General features: G+C 45.0%; 1 long non-coding RNA gene across 2 annotated transcripts in view; it reads left to right on the forward strand.

The window, feature by feature from the left end:
* LOC129382278 (uncharacterized) overlaps nt 1–21471 on the forward strand; it is a 47475-nt gene that overhangs the window by 11898 nt on the left and 14106 nt on the right. For both annotated transcript variants that reach the window (XR_008610379.2, XR_008610380.2), the window contains exons 2-3: nt 13380–13572; nt 16810–16858. This is a non-coding gene — a long non-coding RNA (uncharacterized lncRNA). The remainder of the gene's footprint in view (nt 1–13379; nt 13573–16809; nt 16859–21471) is intronic.

Raw genomic sequence — 21471 nt, forward strand, 5'->3', positions numbered from 1 at the left:
TGATTAGCGGTATCGCGTTTGGCATTTTCACTGGCACGCGCAAGATGCTTTATTTTTCGTCGTTTTTATCCTTTCCCTTCCTCAGTGCTCAGGAAAATCGTGCCTCAATGTCAGTTACAAAGCTCGCGCTGCATGGCAGCTTAAGAAAACATTCGAGTCATTGGTGTTGGAGCGGTTCGTGGAATCGAAATGCGAGAAAATTGTGAAACGAAGTTTTGTGACATGTCTCACATTTTACACATTTGTGAGAGTACATCCTATATACGTATACAGGTATACGCATAGGAAGCTAACGTATACGCACGCGAAGAAAGCGCAACGGAGCACACGCGCCGTTACGCTATATACAAACTCGGGGCGTTATGGCTGCGATGTATAGCCACTGTCACACGGGACAATACTTAGACCGGGGCCAGTTAGTGGCCTTGAGAGGTTAACTGGCATGAAGGACTTCCTTACTACTTCGGCCATGTGCTCAAAATAGTATAGGGTTAAATTTACGTGGATTGCTCGCGCTCATTTAAGGAATACATTGTTGCTCTAAAAGCAAGATAAAGACTTAGGAGGGAGAATAAGAAATGACAGGGTCCGAGCGCTTACTTTCCTACTCTCCCTCCTAAGCCCTTATTTTCCTTTTGGCGTAACAATGTATTCATTAGATCTCAACCAACTCGCCCAGCAACAAGTTCTATACTCGCCGCTCATTGTTTCGTAATTTTTTTGCTCTCTCTCTTGCAAGTGTCAGTGTTTTCTCGTGCTAAAGTGTCCTTGATTATTATTATTATTATTATTATTATTATTATTATTATTATTATTATTATTATTATTATTATAGTTGCCGTTGCTGCTGCTGTTGTAAGCCACTGCTTATTATTTTTTTTCTCGTCCCGATACGTGAAATGCAGCTTGAGACGTCTCCAATACTGAGACACCAACTAAGTTGAGCAAATTTGTTTACCAATCATATCCGTTAGTGTCAGTATACGAGCAATTGCAGGAGTAGTGAAGTAAGCCTCCAGTTTGAGCCTTTTAGGGAATTGAATGAACAGGAGTGCGCTGAGCTTCTAAGGAGCTATAGGCTGATTTTGTTTTTCTGCGAGAAGTAATTTTGGGAAATTCATTTATCAATTAGCCAAGTTAGTGTTGAGTATACGTACATCTGCAGGGCGAGTGTTATTTGCGTCGAATTTGAGCATTTCAGATAATTTAATCAATAGGAATGCGGTGAGGTACTGTCTATAGGCTGGCTTTTTTTTTGCGCTTTACCTAAGTTGAGCAAATTCGTATTTGAAACATATAAGTGAGTGGCAGTATACGATCAATTGCAGGAGTATGACCCGCTTATTATTCACGCGTATCCCTATGGCCTAACCGCGAACCCGTTTTCGCTGTAAACGCGAGCGGTTATCGTCATTCATTCGCACGCTGTTGCGCCGGATCATGCGCGCGAAACTTCTAAAACGAGCCGAGTATAGGTTACGGGCAGAATGACGGACCAAACCTTCACGGTGTTAGCTGGATGTGCATGCTTAAAGAAAGAAAGAAAGAAAGAAAGAAAGAAAGAAAGAAAGAAAGAAAGAAAGAAAGAAAGAAAGAGTTCACCGAGCAAGTCTCGTCACCCGGCGAGAGATTTTTTGACACAGGAAAGCACGACGATCCCGAGACGGCGCGTTATACCAGCGTTTATTACTTCTTTTTGTTTTCTTGTTCCGTAATTCTCCTTTATAGCATGGTACGCGCGGTCTTAGCACGGCAAGGAACAAATTGCGCATCAAGGTAAGGGTATGTATATATAGGATGCGAGTTGTAAGAATACGCGCGCGCGTCTACCGCGCGTTGGGGCGTGTGACAAATATAGATTATATGCGCGCCGTATACTCCGCGCCTCTCCCCGGCCGGGTGACGGGCGTGTGTATACGTGGCGAAAGCGTTGCAATCTGCATGATGAGGAAAGAGATTGAGCGAAGTCTATAAACACGCATTGTCGCGCACGGGGCGCACACATGCGCACGGGCTTTTGCGTCGAACACTGCACGTGCGCTTAACCTTGTTCTGTTGCCTTGGATGCGCGTGTGTATGTATGTATGTTTGTATGTATGTATGTATGTATGTATGTATGTATGTATGTATGTATGTATGTATGTATGTATGTATGTATGTATGTATGTATGTATGTGTGTATGTATGTATGTGTGTATGTGTGTATGTGTGTGTGTGTGTATGTGTGTGTATGTGTGTGTATGTATGTGTATGTATGTATGTGTGTGTATGTGTGTGTGTATGTATGTGTGTATGTGTGTATGTATGTGTGTATGTATGTATGTATGTATGTATGTATGTATGTATGTGTGTGTATGTGTGTGTGTATGTATGTGTGTATGTGTGTATGTATGTGTGTATGTATGTATGTATGTATGTATGTATGTATGTATGTATGTATGTATGTATGTGTCGCGCGCACTAAGGCACGAACTCAGAAAGAGAAACCAAGAATGCGAAATTCTATTTCATCGTAAAAGTGTGCGCTCATAATAATCTTTCTCGCCATGAGCACACACAGTACAACTTTCCGCAAGCGCTTAATGTAACAAAGGGAGCAGCTGATGTAGGCGTGATAATTGAAAGAAAAAGTTAACGATCAGATTTTAGAAGCCTCGTGCGTGCTCAGATCCGTATGTACAGCAACTGCGTCTAGCGAGCGTCGCCGTATATTGGCCGATGTATCCCTGTAACGACAAGTATGACAAGTGACAAGTATGTATTATATAGAGGTAGAGCTAGGGGACGATGGTGGGAGGGTCTCGTGCTCCACATCCCAGCGTGCATGCACGTTTTTTTTTTTTTCATCGGCACTGAGCATCACAGAAAATCGCCCACGCTTCGCAAGTGGCTAGGACAATGTCCCCATGTAGTGTCTTCTTATTCTTACTAACATATATTTCAACAGACTTCGATTAGCTGCACAATAATGACAATATTATACGAGAAAAACTTGGATCATGTATTGGTACCCCAGTTCAAAAAGGAGACAATATATCATATTTTAATTGCTTATTGCTTATTATAGTTGGTTTCCTTGATTACCACTCAGCTCTGTTCGTTTTATTTCAGTGTGAGTTAAGTGAGCAATCATGCATAACGTTTGCGTTGTATGCTCCTCCCACAATACATAAATGGGAAAAATGTCATCCTTTAGTCAAACTGTGTAAAGAGTGTTCCATAGGCTGTTTTCTTTTTATTTTCAGGTTTTATTTCCGGTTCACTATATGGTATATAATGACATAGCGGTTTATCATTTAAGTATTTTGAAGAATACTAATGTTTCATTATACTGCAGTACAAGTGGTTGCCGCCTTGGGAGTTGCAGCCTTTGTAAGGCAGATTGATTGCCTTTAGCCCGTGCCAACTGAGACATTTGTAAGTCTCGAAATTAATTTCGCTCAAGTGGCGTGTGTGTAGTACGTATAGCAATCGAAGAGTCTGTGAATCATTTCGACTTTCGAGACTCAGTCAAGCACAGATCTAACAGTGCCAGGAGCGTATGGAATCTAATATCGAATACTTTTACGAATAGTTCTTGAGTATTGAACAGGGCGCTCTAACAATCAATATAAAAAGACGTTCGCATCCTAGCATTCATAACGTTAGCATTAAAAGCACAAATGGACCCTTATGAACGATTAAGCAGCTTCGTCTCACGAAGATAGCTCTTCGGAGTGTGCAAATGATCGCCGTAAAGCCAGTCAATTATGGCGCCCTGAGCAATGTAGCCCTCTCCACTACCCTAAGTTCTCACGTTTTGTGCCTATGTTCACGGAGATGAAATTTATCGTACCGTTTTTCCAATTTCACGTTTAATTTGGCGCGATAGATGCTTAAAAGTATCCGAAAAGAATGCCAAAAATATTTGTGCTTACGAATAGTGATTATTCGATTCGGAGGCCGAAATCGAATAGGACAATATGCGTTAGATTCGTCATTCAAGTTTTCGAACATTCGCGCACCCCAACCTGATCTACATTTGGCCACCCCACCACTCTGCGCATAGTTGAAATCAAGAAAAAGAAATGGGCATGGGCAGGACACGTAATGAGGAGGGAAGATAACCGATAGTCACTAAGGGTTACGGACTGAATTCCAAGGGAAGGGAAGCGTAGCAGGGGGCGGCAGAAAGTTAGGTGGGCGGATGAGATTAAGAAGTTTGCAGGGACAACATGGCCAGGATTAGAGCATGACCGGGGTAGTTGAAGTATGGGAGAGGCCTTTGCTCTGCAGTGGGCGTATAACCAGGCTGATTATGATGATGATTTCGCGCACTCCGTTATACGCCACTGCGCTTTCCTCTCGTCCCTCGAAAGCGCCATGCCTTCCGCCGCGGCCCGCTCATGTCTCGGAACGCCGCATGGAGCGTTACCCTATACACGCACCTGCACATACACGGGAAACATCATCCGGGAACCCCCGCGCTTCCTCGTGAAATAACGCGCACGTTCGCGCTACTGCCGGCGCCTCCGGGATCACCCGGCGAATGAAACGGCGGCGTGTGGCAATCTCGCGCGCGCGTAACTGCGGAGCGCACGACGGCGACCACGACAACGCGCGCTCGCACCACACCGCGAACACAACGCGCTCCGCGTCTCCTCTCCGTCACGCTCGAGCAAGCGAGAAAGGTAACGGCAACGTCAGCAGAAACAACAACAATAGCGAACGAAAAAAGGTAAGACAAGAAACAGAAACTGACAAAAGGTACACAGAAGGAAAGCCCGAAAATCACGTACAAGAGAGACGCAGAAAGCCTAAGTGAAGCAGCAGTGTAGAAAGCCCCACCGCGAGTGCGTCTCCCCCATAGGCGGCAGAGAGAGAAAAAAAAAGACATAAAATAAAAATAAAAGCGAGAATCTGCGGATGAGCGAAAAGCGAGAGTTTTGGCGAAGGGAGCCCCGTGGAAGGATGGCTTCGCGGTGCGCGGCAGAGGTGCAGGCCGGCGGGCAAGGCGTGCGAGCGAGCGGCGTCGTGCGATTTCTTAAAGTAGCACCTTCCTGAAGGCCCGTTTCCCGGCCGACCCCGCGCTTGGCCCGGTCCCGGCAACACGCGGCGAGCCAAAGCGCGACAGCGCGCGCTTACACGCTTCTCGTCTCGTGCTGTGTGCTGCCACTGCCGCTCGAAAAAGTCGCCCGCCCTATGTATGGGTGGTTTGTATTTTGCCCAAAAGGAGGTCCTCACGCCCGGCTGCGTATAATGAGCTGGCGGAGGTACACGCCGCTGTACAGCGCGGAAGGTTAATCACTGCTGCGCGCCGCCCTGGCTCGAATCGGAAGCGTGTACCTTCCTGCATGAGAAGGGAGGAGGTGCCCACGCGTGACAAAACTTATGTATGTATATATATATATATATATATATATATATATATATAGGTAATATCGACAAGCGCCCAATATATGCGCCTGTTGCGAGATGTGTCGTCACGCCTTCGGCCGACAGCCTTCTACAGAATGTGGGTGAGGTTCGGTGTAGTTACATATGTAAAAAAGAAAAAAAAAGAAAAAGAAAATGTGCATATATCAGACATGCGGCATGGTGTGCTATTCGTGCGCCTACACGGATATGTATACAGGAGAGGCCGAGGTCACAAAAATTTCCCTTTGTAATTACTATTCTTCTCATCGGCAGGTAGAACGCCTTGACTAATACTATGTGTCTACTACTCTCATATTAAAGCCAAAAAATAATTCCGCATCAATGAAAATTAGAACGAATTGATCACCTTCATTTCTAGCCATTAAATGAACATGCGTACAACAGCAAAAAAGAAAAAAAACGGTGTTTGAGTTAGATTCATTAGTATAGTAACCAATTAATTAGTAATTGGTTTGATGAGCTGACCAGACCTGGCGAAAGCTTTGCTCCAGCGTATCAGAAACGCGACTACGGGTTTTGTGCCAAGTTTTTTACAGCGAAGCTGTTTACCGCTACCCCCAAACGGCACAATCGTGTCCACGGACAGAAAAGAGCGAGAAAAAACTATCATCATCAGCAATGGCTCATACCCAAGCAAGCAAGCAAAAAAGAAAAAAATGCATCATAGAGAACATGTTGAAAACTGTGATGATCAATGGCTCATACCCGCGGAAGCAATGGCTCATGCCCCCGGAAGTAAGCCCATATATTCAACGCCCAGATCGGACATCGAGTGATTCATGCGAACGCACTTCTCCGAACTGGCAAGTAACCACAACACACCGGTCATTGTTATTGGTCATCTTAATATGGACATTATCAAGCCACAAAGCAGGTGGTTTGTCCAGTTGGTCGCCGACGAGTTTGCCTTGATGTGCTTCACAGATACCACTCAGTCAACAACCACACAGGGAACGTGTATTGATCTTACGTTGGCAAAGAACATTTCTGCGGTTAGAACTGAAAATTTAGCCGTATATCATAACGTAACTCTGTAACTCACAAAGCAGTGGTGACGATTGTTACAAAATAAAATGTTTGCCAAAGTTTACTGTTTACGCCGCCATATCGTAGGGGGTGATGGTTCCCCCACAGCTTCCCTGTCCAACCACCTTCACAGGTTGGAATGGGTCCCGAATTTCTTTTTTCTTTCATCTCCCTCTACCTTTCTGTCTCCCCTTACCCCTTCCCAAGAGCAGGATACGTAGCAAAGTGAATACCTATCTTCCGGTTAACCTCCTGCCTTTCGCATCTCATTTAACTCTCTCTCTCTCCCTTAAAACTTTAGCTCCAAAGGGCTATCCAGGCAGTTGAAGGTTACGTCGGACCTAGGAGACTTAAATGTTCACCGCAAAAATCGGAACTGCTTCTATACCAGCCGAAAAGCAGGGCCAGTAAGGAGGAACCGCAAATCTCTCTCACAGCTGGGGGGATCCCCATTCCAAAAGTGGACAAAATCAGAGTTCTGGGACTTTTGATTCAGGCCAACAGCTTTAATGGCGAAACAATAAGGAAACTAGACGGCTGCGCACTGCAGACCATGAGGCTGATCCGCAGGATCGCCAACAGGCGGTCCGGGATGAGAGAAGCGAATCTAGTTAGGCTAGTCCAGGCCTTTGTGATAGGTAGAATAACTTATGTGGCTCCCTTCCTCAATTTTAGGTCATTCGAGAAGAAGAAGATTGAGGGCATCATACGTAAAAGTATAAAACAGGCGCTGGGGCTTCCCATCCGCACTGCAAATGAAAAGCTTTTAGCTCTAGGGCTCCACAACACTCTTGAGGAGATTATTGAAGCAGTGAGGATCTCGCAGTATGAGAGACTTGCGGGAAGCCCTACGGGCAGGAAAATCCTAGCTAGGCTGGGCATAAACTATGAGGGGCAAGAAGGCATCAAAGTCGACCTGCCGCGAAGCGTGCGGAATCGACTAATAATCCCACCACTACCTCAAAACATGCACCCAATCCATCACAAGGAACGCAGAGAGAAACGGGCGGAGGCTCTTGAGAAGCGTTTCAAAAACTCGAAGGACGTGCTCTACGTTGATGCTGCAGACTATGCCAACGGCCGCATGGCGCTAGCTGTAGCGAGCGCTGAAACTAGATTGATAGCCAGTGGCACAGTTCCAACGGATTGCTCTCAGATTGGAGAAGAATCTGCCATAGCACTTGCAACTGGAAGTACTTCAGCCAAAATTATAGTCAGCGACTCTAAGGTTGCGGTGATGAACTTTGCCAGAGGCAGAATTTCTCCCGAGGCGAACAGAATCCTGCAGACCTGCAGAGATAGCAGGAAAATTGAAATAATCTGGGCACCTGCGCACGCCTCCCTCGCTGGGAACGAGGCGGCCCACGAATTAGCTCGAGGACTTACATTCCGAGCTGGTGGGCTAGCCGAAGGCTTCACGGGGCGAGACCGCTTAGTGTGCTACAGAGAGATCACACAACACTACAGACTAGGGCGGGTTAAATATCCTCCGGCTGATGCATCCTTAAACAAGAGCCAGGCCTCCACTTGGCGTCGCCTGCAAACCAACTCGTTTCCAAGCCCGGTGTCGTGCAGCCTCTACTACCCGGGTCAGTACTCCAGCCAATGTAAGCTATGTAAAGCCAGGGCTAATCTTAATCATATTCTGTGGGAATGCCCACAGGCTCCCTCTGAGGGAAGGATAAAGTCTTTAGAGCAATGGCAGACCTTATTACTCAGCTCCGATCCGGAGATTCAACTGAAGACCGTCCAACTGGCCGAAACCGCCGCTAGGGTCCAAGGACTCCTGGCCGTCGTCTAGGTGGGAAAGCTTAAAGCCTTTCCTACATCTGTTGGACAAATAAAGTTTTACAATCCAAAAAAAATTAGGTCAATTTTTTACTATGAATTGGCAAAAATCGCAAATTTTCAGAAAACGAGACTATCAAGTTTACAACTTCGTAACTCAGCAACGAAAAATGATATCACAATTCTGTGAATTGAATCTCATAGTACATGTAAAGAGTACAAAACTGACATGTTACACATGAATCTCAATAAATTTAGTAATTTGTAAATACAGCATTTGCAAAACCCTTGTATCCATCGTAACAAATTCACGTAATACATGAATTCTCATATCGAATTTGTCCGCTCGGAATAATCTAATGGATGCCGTTTACAGAAGCTCGACGTGTTCTTGACGGAGAGCTATTAATTTGTAAACTTCGTGTTTCTACATTTTTCGAAAGTTCCCCGTACTTTTGAAAATTACTTCAACAAAATTCAGGCCCTAAATCGCAATTCCGCTTCCAACAGTCACTAGAATTTAAAGTTCTCTCTCAAATGCAGCAAATTTCATTAAAATAGGTTCAGGGGTTATTTTAGAAAAGCGTTTCTGCGTTTACATGTATTTGAATTTCGAAGTTGTATGTTTACGTGTATTTGAAGCGTCGGAGTTGGGCCCGAGTTAAAGCTTCCTCTTTAGCTCAGGCCCAACTCCGACGCGGCCTATTCATTCAACTGGATATTCAACTGGAGATTGGTTTCTCTAAATTCTTTATTAACGTTATTTCTCCCTGATTGTAGCCCTTTTTAACATTCACCTTTAAGTTAGTGTGACTGCCCGCTCGCATACTGGTCTTGTTATTAACAGCAGTTATTTTTTCCTCCTTTTTCGAACGTTACTACAGGTGTACCACAAGGCAGGGTTCTTGGGCCATTACTGTTTCTAGTATACATTAGTGACCTTACCCAATAACATTTCCTCACACGTGCGCATTTTTCCAGACGACTGCGTTCTTTATCGTTCCATCATGTGTGCCGAGGATCATACAATCCTTCAAAGAGATCTAGAACTTATTTCTCTTTGGTGTAACACTTAGCTAATGAAGCTTAACGTTTCTAAATGTAAAATTATCTCTTTTAGCCACAAGCATACTAAATCTACATTTCTTTATCACATAAATAACATCACTATTTTGCATGATACTCAGTATAAATATCTTGGTGTTAACCTAACTTCGACTCTTTCGTGGTCAACGCATATTGCATACATATGCGCCAATGCATCGAGATCGTTAGGGTACATAAGACGCAAGTTGCATAATTATAGTAAAGACATTCGTAAACTAGCTTATCTAACATTTGTTCCACCTTAGCTTGAATACGCCGCATCCGTCCGGTCTCAGCATCAGAAATACTTGATCGAAAAACTCGAATCTATTCAGAATAGGGCTGCGCGTCTTATTTCACGTTGCTATGACTTTAACAAAAGCGTAACGCAAATTAAGCTCGACCTCTCACTACAGCCCTTGCATTACCGTCATGATATAGCCCTGCTAATATATTTCATAATTATGTCCATAATACAGCACCATCAGTTCTGCCTCTTGAAACTCCTCATTAGAGGTCACATCGGTTGTACAATCTGTTCAATTTCAAACGCATCAACGGAAAGACTAATTCATCTAACTACTCAGCTATTCAAGGAGCCATTCGCCTTTGGAACAATCTTCCTAACGCCATCGCTTATGAGGGTGACCGGGAAAAATTCCGGCATCTTGTAACAACGCATTTTTCAAACTCAACATAACCTAATGTATTATTTTTTCTAGCCTTTCTCGTTATTATTGTGCTACTATCCCTTAAATACTGCTTTGTTATAGGCAAAGATGTCCCTCTCGCTCTGTAATTATATTGATTATATTGTGACATCTCGCGTTCAAAAGTATTCGGTTTGTCCATTGTACAATTTTAACACCACATTACTGTATGTTAGCGGATTTCTTATACTGTATTTTTTTGTATGTGTATTCACATATGTATTGTAATTATTGTATAATCTTTGAGTGTACCCTCCCCCCTTGCACAATGCCTCTAGGGGCCTCTAAGGTATTCTTAAATAAATAAATAAATAAATAAATAAATAAATAAATAAATAAATAAATAAATAAATAAATAAATATTGCATCATCTCCTTTTTTGTTTCTTTTACTTACTTTTTTACAGTGAGCCGCGCCCTCAGCGGGTACCTGAGAAGAAAGAAAGAAGAAAGCGCTTTCTTCTTTCTTCTTCTCAGGTTCCCGCTGAGGGCGGGTTCGAAAGAAGCATGCTAGAATAAGTGTGGGGAAAGCGTCTTGTCCTTTCGGGGCTCCCGCTGTTCTAGCTTCTCCTGCTTTGGGGGCTTATAGGTCAAGTGTCGGGTGGTATTTTCTTCCTTCAGCTTGTTATTTTACGTTAATAAGTTTTTTTTTCTCCTTTTTCTGATGTGTCCTTGAGTTATAGACTTGCTTGATGTCTGTATCATCACCTGGCTACCCAATGGAACTTGGCCGATGGCCGACTTAGTCGGCCGGACAAGCGAGGGCCATGCTCCGCTCATGCCTGGTCATTGACCACGTCGGCAGAAAGTCGGGCCAATTGCTTCGCCCAACGTCTTTGGGTGACCTGGGGCCGTGGGCTGCTCTCGCAGGTCGGTATAAGCGAGCGTGGCCGGTCAACCTCCTTATTAGATCGGTAGCTGACCCGCGCCGTCGTGAACATACGAAAAATTGCGTATGTTCGCAAATAAATAGAAGTGTTCGCCGGTCGGGATTCTAACACTGTGAGGCCTGTTTGAAAACCCGATACTCTACAACCGTTTGGCCACGGAAGCGTACCTCACCAGGTCGCACGCAAGCCGGCGTGTTGAAACGCTGGTACATCATTTAAAATAGGCCCGCGAAACGTGATCCGGGACTTTTTATAGAAAGCACGGAGGTCGTGACACGAGGTCGGAAAAACCCCATTTTAAGGTTTTAGAGCCAACACTTTCTTTGGTTCCTGGGAACAAGATAGGTCAAAGATAAACTGGCAGTGTATCGGATAAGTTTTTCATTGTATTGGTCTCGGGAGGTTTTTAGGATTTGTTTTTCTTAAGTGTAACGCCTAACTTTATTTTTGCACTTGATTTTACACGCTATAATATACGGTGGCTGCTGCTGCTGAAGTGAGAAACCGCTTGGCAGTCGCGGCGGCTGGATCGGTTATCCGGCATGCCAGCATTACGGACGCTTCTGCGACGCAGAGCCGTTTAACCATTCTTAGAAAGGCAAGTACTCTGTAATGAAAAATATCTGTTCATGTGTTAACGGCATAATATTCCGATTTGGCCGAGGGGGCAAGACGCCCCCGTCATCCTGTTGCAGCTAAGCTTGAGACGCCGGTCTTTAAAGTAAAGGCTACTTTTTGTGTTATTTCGAGTCATGAAACGCAGCGTTGTCTCGCTGAAAGGCACGTATTTCAGCTCCTGAGCATTGTCCTGAGCTTCTGGAACGCGGGATAATGTTGCCAGACAGTTCGAGGTAAACAATTCCAATGATTTTTTTCGTTACCTCTTCATTTGCAGACTGCCTCGATAGCGAACCACTCCAAAGCCTAATGCAAGATGTGAGCTCCGTTGGGATGCACTGGATCTTCAGAACCCAAGACAAAGAGGACGCACTGAAAGACTCCAGGTAGGTTAGACAGGGTGCAACTAACGGGCTTGACTTAAATTCACCGAACTGATTTTTGATGTTATCAGAATCTATACGGTACAAATATCAAATTATATTTATTTTTAAGCAGTACCTAGAAAATGTCATCACCGAATCAGGTATGCTTCCTAATTTCTGCAGTACAGTTCTTAGTCTAGTCACGCGCATTAAAACGTGAAGAAGCTTGAGTGCTTCTACCAAGTACGTTTTATAGATCTTTGTCACAGTGAATGGACCAGAAATATTCGCTGCATTCGGTACTTGTGTGTGCTGACCTTGCACTTGTGTGCATGTGCGGCTGCTTTACAAATGCATATACGGTGCTTTTTTTTTTTTTTAGCTACATCAAATTAACAAAGGCCCGTGGCAGATTAGCACAATTATAACTATCGAGATAAATTACTCGATGAGCGCGGCCATTACCTTTACGAAAAATCTGAACGCTTAATGGAATTACGTAACTACGCGAATCGACTCTGTAATTTGTTACTTTGCGGCACTTATTTCACTTTTCGAATAGTAGCTAGCGAGTTTGCTAAGCATACTTGGAACGAATTCTGATAGAGAATGGCATCGGTTTCAACATATGCGCCGTCAATCTTGCGATAAAAACGGACTGTTATTCCACTTACACTGTTGTGAAAGCGCTTTTTGATGCATTAAACACAAAAATAACTGGAACGTAAATTCATTTCGTCGGACACTTCGTTTCAAGTGAATACGCCTTGCGAACTCACCTGGTATAATTCGTCGATTTAGATATGTACCTTAAAATGATTAATTAAAAAGTTAGTGAGTGCAATTATGGTAATTATTGAATAAGCATTTTGATTTCTTGTAGAAGTAATGGCCGCGCCTCATCGTTTAACTCAGAAGGGTTTGGGTGCGAGCTAGTTGGTACGGATCATTCATATTTAAAACAGCGCCAAGAAACACAGACAAGGGAGGACACAGGACAGCGCTCGTCCTGTGTCCTCCCTTGTCCGTGTTTTTTGGCGCTGTTTTAAATATGAATCATCGTGTAATTTAGCTCAAGGGTTAGAATTGTGATATCTGCCACAGAAAATTTTTTAAATTTTGGAGCGACTAAAGAACACCTTGTATAAAAACAAATACATATATGTATAAACAAGCGGCCTAACAAATTTTGTTAATTATCAGCGGGCCAAGCATGTTCCCACTGTGGCTAACAGCTGGCCAGGTTGGCCATTCAGATCGGCCCACTGTCGCTGGCCAAAACGTCGGCCAACGTGAGGCCAGTGTCAATCCCCAAATGTGGGCCGCGCTCGCCCGCTGACCATGTGCCGAGTTCGGCCAGGTCGGCCAGAGACCTCGCGCCACGTTGTGCCGAGAACTTTTGTACCATTGTATACGGGGCTTCCCCGTGGTCAGCCTCGGCAGCTCCTCAGGAGCTGCCACTTGAGTTTTTCTTCGCAGTGGAACCGGCAACGTTCCTGTGGCCACGGTGCCTACCGACCGCGGTATGGTCGGTTGAAAAACCCAAAGGCGATTCAGGTGGAATTGCAGAAGGCTTCAGCTCACTTCCGACAGATCACTTAGGTCCGCCAGTTCGCCAGACCAGACACGTGTCAAGGAACTGCTCAACTGTTCGACATTCGCTTCGCATCAGGTGAGCTGTTTCGTACCGCCGCATCTCGCATGGTCTAGAGGCATTGCACTTCTCATAGGGAATCTCCCGGGGCTTTCGTTGCGCGCATTGCAGGCTCTTCTGAAACTGAGGCGCGTCCCTCAACACTCGGGGCGCGATGGTTCCAACGGGACGAAGCGGCTGCGTCGCTTTGCTTCGTGTCTATTCGCTGCGCGTGTTTGTGACCCGCCGCACAACTCTCGGATGGTTTTTAACGTGAACGCGTTAAAGGGAAGCCGAAAGCCTTTCCAGAAAAAATGAGGGAAGAGCAGTACGTCATGGTTTTCAACCCTCTGAATTCGAATATCGCATCGAAATTGAGCGAAAGGAAGCGCAAACAGATTTTATTTCGTCGAAAAGTGCAGCAGCAGACTCGGGGCAGCTCGCGCGCCTCGTTTCCGCCTGTGATCGGGCACTTCGTGACGTCAGCAATGGTGTTCGTCCGGACCGACTGCTGCCGCTATGCACGAAGCACGGTGGGTTTGGTGCTATTTTGCTGAGACGGTCATGGAAACTTTCGAGAGCTTGCGTTTTTCTGAGGAGTTCAGCGTTAAGTCCAAACCCCACGAGAGCGATCTTGCGCGCGACGGCGACGGGCGACGGCTTCGAGCGACAAAACAGGCCGTCGCTTGAACAGATCGCTCGGTGTTGGCGCTCCACGCGAGCCATCGCTCGCGTGGAGTTCGGCTTGTAGGCGACGAGTGAACGCGACAGCCATCGCCTCGCTTGGCGCTGTCACGTGCAAGATCACTTGTATGGGGTTTATACTTTAGTCCCTACATGTACGAGCCGATTGCGAAGAGCCAGCCTCTCCAAGAAGCAAAAAATGCTCGTGCAAGCAGTGCTTTCCACGCGCACGAAGGCGAAGTGTTAGCGTCTCCTTGTGTTGGAAATGTTCTTTGGCGAGTGTTTTTTGCTAAGCTGCACTCAGCGATCCAGTGAGTACGTTTCCGGGAAAACAACTGTAGTGTTATGTTCCTGCATGCCTCCTCGTAGAACGTAAGCGGTGATGCGATCTTCGGCATTTGTGCGCTGCCCCAAAGCTGTCGGCAATCTACACAGACGGTTTAAACGCGGGAAAAGTTTACCGGCTGCTGTAGCACGTGTAGCATAGAACCTTCATCAGCGCGCCATCAGCACGCTACTCGTAACCGGCGAATTCCGTCGGCTATGTGAGATGGTCGGTTTTTCCATGTGCGCGAGAGAAGGGAGAGCGCAGCATCCTGGCGTGAGCCGGCTTTCCAACACATGCAAACTTTGCACTTGCACTGCGTTATGGTAGCTGCATGCAGGCTGTTTCACAACACACGTGCGAATAGAAAATTCGCGGCGCTTGGCAATCAAACCTGCGTCAAGGGTGGGAGATAAACATGCACCTTCCGTTCAGCATGCTTACACGAAGGAGAAACCAAAGCACGCATTATTGATAAACTCTGGTAGTAATCGTCGTCACGGAAGTGGTTAGAGCACAGCACTGTCGTTCTTGAGCGCTTGAAGTTCTTTCGCTTCACAGCAGCCTCCAACTTAGGTGAAAGCTTCTTGTCTTGCGGGAACTAATAGAACATCGGAACATCGTCGCGGCTGCTGGCGTTCGTGCAACCGTAGGATGCACAGAACACCGGTATGATCGGCCTACAAGTTCAATTGATGCTGCGCACGTCTACTACCACTCCACATACACACAATCAAAGGAATGTAGGGTCGAGCGAAGCAGATTAGGACGGTACGCACGCAGAAATAAGCACGGTCAGGCACGGTCGCGGAGACTGCGAACGAACAGAACACCAGTGCTGACGTCACTACGCCGCTGTTTCCGGTGACTAAGAATAGGTGAACAGCATTCAAATGATTTGAGCGTGGTAACGTATGGTAACCGCGCACGGTTATGACATCGACACTTGGTCGAGCATTAAGGTGCAATTTGGAAGCTACGGTCACGCCCAGTGTTTGCTTAACGTTGTCACATAAAAGGATATGTGATTTCAATTAAGGAATTGATTTAACGACATCGTCAGACGCGCCATGAAAGGGTGTGACGATCGCTAAACAGTGGACGAATAATATAATCCGAATTGTCTTTGTCAAGGCAACAGCAGCTTCGACTATAAAGCAGTTGCCCTGGCAAAGACAAGTGAGTGCTTGGCCTCATCATATTTCTTGTGTGTGCATGCGTTTGTTTTGCATCCAAATTCTTTTCCTAACAAGATAGGCCCATCTTTCTTGTCAATATGTTTGCTCCGGCCTCAACAACTTGTTCACCCACTGTGAATCAATTCAAGTCTACATCATTCTGTGAGCCCTCTGTCTTGCCTGAAGGCTGATTATTGTTGCATGGTGTCTATATAAGGTCGTTCACACTCCAGTGCTCTCACAAGCTTTAATAAATTTCACTGGAAATGCATTCATTTGCATGGAATTACTTATAGGTAAGCTTGCCTGGCTAGATTATTACTGGAAGGATCTCTTTTGGTGTTATTGTTCAACCATTACAATATATAACACTTGCAGACAAAAATGTGCAGAATTTTGTCTCTGTTTAGCAAATGGTGGTTTAAATTGTCAATAACCTGCAAATGTCTGCCATGCTTTGCGATTGTTATGACTGCAGGTGCTTACTCAAGGCCTGCAGTTTTACTGAATATTACATGAACTCTATATCACTACTACGTGCTGCGAATGCCACATATGATCTTAGAACTAATGTTCCTGCACACCACTGGGAATCGACTCAGTGTATTCATAACACTGGTGGTGCAAGTGCAGCATATTGCGAGCACCTTGAGCACTGCGGCGCAGGCTTTGTTGTACACTTACAGCTAATCACTCAGCATCTGGTGCTTTGCACTGCATCCTTTTTAGTTCAGCTCAAGTTTCAAGGGAGTTAGTCAATTGTCAACATATGTCCATGGTATTGTGCTATAAGTGATGCTTGTTCATCAACTTGCACACGGAGACCTTGTTCAGTTATTGAACAAGGTTTCTGTGTGGAAGCCTAAATACCTAACCTCTTTGATGACTCCACTTTTGTTGGCATTCTGCTTCTTTCCTTAGTATGGAGTTTTAACCATTCATTTGCTTTTTAGCAGGCGAATAACTACTATAGTCTCAACCTTTCACGTGGAATTGATGGCACTGCTCTTAATATGTCAATATTGAATACAAGTTTGTTAATGCCTCAGTTATTGTCTCAAAGTTTCATGTTCTCTTTTTTTCTTTCAGCTCTTACGAGCCTCCATAAAGAGCAAAACAAACCGCGAAACGCAGCGGCGTATCCTTTTGTCTGAATGCTTCCACTCACAATGATGACACACTGGTGCATGCTATAGGTTTGGTTTTTGGCTTCTGTGTTCTCATTATCATTAGTACTAAATAAATTTGAATGCAAAAGCACGTCCCTTTTGCATTTTTAATTTGCATTAATGTGACTCTGCAACATTCGGATGAAGCTTTGCATGATCTTCTCAGCCAAAGTGGTATCTGTATTTTTGTTGTTTATGTTAATTGTTTTTTTTAGTTCTTGCGTAACAGAATTATGTTTTCTCGTAAATTAAAATTACAGTCCGATGCTATCATGTCTGTAGGTGGTGTGAAAGTCGTACTTTAGTTTTTTATGCATTTTACGTTGAGGAATTCAATTAGTTCAGTAATTTCCTTGCGCCACATGGAGGTCCTGCGTAGTTGGGTGTGCGAGGTTCAAAATTCTTTTTGCCAAAGCAACATTTAACACTAGATGCCGGACGCCAATGCCGGATTTTCTGCAGCACGGGCCTTTAACGCTATCGGGTCAATAAGTGAAATTATCAGCAAAACTTTGTCACCTACTGCATTTTCAGGCGCAATAGTCTAGCCCAGCTAAACTGAACATGTCTTTCTCATACAATTTGTTCTTCCACTTGTCTGGGCACGGAGAGGGGAAGCAAGGTAGAGGGGAGCTATGTGAGCTGCGTACTAACAGACTTTATTTTTAACAGCGGAGGGGGGGGGGGCACGTGCCCAGTTGCCACCGCCTGGAAAGATCATATGTTGCGTATATGCTGCGTGACACCTGCGGTTTAACAGATGTTACACATTTTGCTGCCATGGCCACAAGTGGTGCTGGCCAACACTCCCCAAAGCTTGATTGAAATATGTTTGAATAAATACCAGCATGAGATGCATGGTAGAACACTGTGCATTACATGCATAGGTTCTGGGTTCGACTCCGTCCTGTGGCACCTCGCAGGTGTGTCTGCATAAGCAGGCGTTTGATGTGTTGCGATATCACGTAACCGAGCACACGAGGGTTGAACCGTCCCGCGTCTTACCGTGCGCAGCTTAGCCTTGTACGGGTAAAAGAGGATCCTGGGGGTTGAGCCAATGCCGGGAGTTTGGACCTTTACGGTCCCTCAGTGGAGTCAACACGCCCCTTTGGCCTCGGCTTCATGTAGACAGCACTTCCGGGCTCACCCATCAGGGAGAAATTGGTAGTTGCTTTTTCCTGTCTTTATCTCTCCCTTTCCACCTCTCCTATTTTCTCCTCGCTTCATATACTTCCAATTTCCCAGACAGCAAGGGTTAACCTGGTGTAGTTCATCCAGCCTTAGATCTATATTATTAGGTTATAGTACCTATGTACATCTGCACTTCGTTCGTGTCTCTCATTGTCCCCTTGTTGGGCTCGGTGGTGGGTGGCTGGCGTAGCTACTGAAATATAAGTTATTGACGCTTTTAAGCACCTTTCCCCGACTTCCTGATCGCCCTCTTTCAGGATGAGGGTGCACTGAAGAAACTTCTCAATTTTTTGCCCAACGCAAGGGATCCTTCCCGCGCCACCATGTGATACATAGTCAGTGCTCTGAAAAGACATACGAAAAGAACTTTAATTATTGCGAAAATTCTCACCGACGTGCTAGGTCAAAGATACAAAATCACTAAAATGGCTAGTGGCGACCTACTGCTTAAAGTATGTGACCAGCTCCAACTTGTTCCAAATATTCTGGCTTTTGGTGATGTCATAATCACAGTAACCCCGCATCGCTCCATGAACACATCCAGAGGTGTGGTATCAGATGCTGAGCTTTTGAATCTGAGTGACGAACTGCTCGCAGGAAGGAAGGAGCAGGATGTTGTCAATGAACAAATAATTAAGATCAAGCATGACAACAAAGAAATTCCTACAAGACATCTCATTTTCACCTTTTCTACAATTGTACTGCTAGAATCTCTTGATACAGGATATATAAAAACACAAGTAAGACCAGACATTACAAAGCCACGTAGATGTTTCAAATGTCAAAGATTGGTCATGGCTCACAAAGCTGCCGAGGCCATCTCGCTTGCACAAAATGTGGTGAACAAGAGCATGCTTCCGACAACTGCACTGGCACACTCCATTGTGTGAACTGCGACGGTGATCATGCCATATATTCCCGATCAAGTCTGACGTGGAAAAAGAAAAGGATATTATCACACTGAAACTTAAAGAAAACATATCATTTCAAGAAGCGCGGAAACATGTTTCATTAATACCACAGGGTATGTTGGTGCGGCGTGTAAGGGAGCAACGCTGCAGGAGATTCCGGCATTGGCCCAACCCACAAAGTGCGGCCACGGCTGTGCCACCAGCCTCCTTGGCAATAACAGCCAGCGCTACTTTTCTGTCACTGAAAGAGGGCCCATCGACCTCAGGGTTGGTAGGCACCAAGGGTTGGTAGGCATCGTCTATTCAGGTGAGGCCTTCACGACAAACACGCCGCTCACAAGAGCGGACGTCCAGTGCCTCTCAAGAGGCAATGGACACTACTCCAAGCCGGACGGCGCAGCCAAAGGACCGTCGCGACCCCACTATCGACTCCAAGGAACAGAATTTCTTAGTCTAATTGATGAGCTGCCTGAGCTTAAATACTCGGGGATTTCAATGCACCATACCCTCTGGGGAGACTCCGATGCGATGCCAAAGGCCGCTTAATAGAACTTTTCCTTGTTTCTTCAAGTGCATGCTTATTAAATAAAAAGGAGCTGACATTCTGTAATATAGCGCATGACACATACTCTGCGATAGATTTAGCTATCTGCTCTGCCACACTTCTACCATGCCTAGAATGGAACCCATATGGGAGTAATCATTTTCCCATCTACCTCAAAACTTTAGAACAAAATGAATTCCTCCCACACCCTTCTCAGTGGAAAGTTGCATCCGGAGATTGGTAAAAATTTGAGGAAATGACCCAGATGCAGCGAAGCGCTGTTAAACATTTTAGTGTGAACGATGCTATTGCTTATTTTACCGCTTTTATAATTGACGCTGCAATGAAGTGCGTTCCACAGACAAAGGGGGCCACAAAAATGACACGTGCTGTGGTGGAATGACCAATGCAAAAATGTGTGTAAGGAGCAAAACAAAGCCTGGCGTTTACTACGTCAGCCTCCAACGACAGAAAACCTCATAAACTTTAAGCATGTGAAATCCCAAGGCGGACGAACGCAACATATTGCAAGAAGCAAATGCCTGGAACAGGCTAAGAAAATTAATTGGTTGACAAGCCTACCATATGCCTTTGGTCGATGATTAAGGCTACAGCCTTCAAGGCCAGGCGAACCCTCTGGGACAACATTTCGAGCGTTTGTCTAGCTCAGCGAACTACTCAGTCATTCCAGAAACATAAACAGATAGAAAGTAAGGCGCTGAACCGTACAGAGCTTCTTCGAATGACTGTGCGAAGTCGGCACCAGGAACTGACAGAGTAATGTACATACTAGTAAAACATATTCATCCTGACACATAGATGGCTCTGTTGTCTGTTTTCAACATTATCTGGGAAACAGGAGACATTCCATTGCCACGGAAAGAGGCAATTTTAGTCCCTGTCTTGAAATTGGAAAGATCTGTCCTCTGTGGCAAGCTACCAGCCCATAGCACTCACAAGTTGTTTATGTAAACTCTTCAAAAAAAAAAAAAATCAATCACAGGCTTTTACACTTCCTTGAATCAAACAAGCTCTTTGACCCATATTAGTATAGCTTTAGGGAAAGAATGTCGATGGCATACCACCTCGTTTGCATTGAAGCATATATTCGTGACACTTTCGTGCACAAACAGTTTTCTTTCCGTGTTCTTAGACTCGGAAAAGGCTTACTATATAACATGGCGGTATGGAATGCTATGTGACCTGTCGGAAATGGGCATCCGCGGAAAAATGCTTAATGTAATCGAAAGCTATTATCAAATCACACATTCTGTGTCAGAATCAATAATGTTCTCTCGAGACCATTTATACAGGAAACTGAGGTACCGCAGGGTGGCGTGCTTAGCTGCACACTTTTTATCATAAAAACGAATTCCTTTCGCTCATCACTACCGCATAGTATATTTTATTCGGTATACATTGGCGACATTCAGATTGGGTTTAAGTCATGTTATCTCACTATCTGTGAGTGACAAGTACAGCTTTGTCTAAAGTTGTCTAAATGGGCCAATGAAAATGGCTTTAAGCTCAATGCTAGCAAAAACAGCTGTGTTCTTTTCACACAAAAGAGAGGCCTCATAGCAAATCCCGATATAGAACTTCAGGGGCAGCACATATCTGTGAGCACAGAACACAAATTTTTAGGCATAATTTTAGACACGAAATTAACCTTTATTTCACACCTGAAGTACCTTAGAAACAAATACCTAAAAACCTTGAACATTCTTAAAATTCTGTCACACACAATATGGGGTAGTGATAACAAGGGCATCATGAACCTTTACAAGAGCCTCCTTTGATCACGCTTAAGTTAAGGGGCCATAGTTTATCAGTCAGCTACTCCTAGCGCATTGAAGATGCCGAATCCTGACCGTCACCAAAGTATCTGCCTGGCGACTGGTGCCCTCAGGAAAAGTCCTGCAGAGAGTCTCTATGT

The sequence above is a fragment of the Dermacentor andersoni genome, chromosome 6 (genome assembly GCF_023375885.2).
Source record: "Dermacentor andersoni chromosome 6, qqDerAnde1_hic_scaffold, whole genome shotgun sequence".
Lineage (NCBI taxonomy): Eukaryota > Metazoa > Arthropoda > Arachnida > Ixodida > Ixodidae > Dermacentor > Dermacentor andersoni.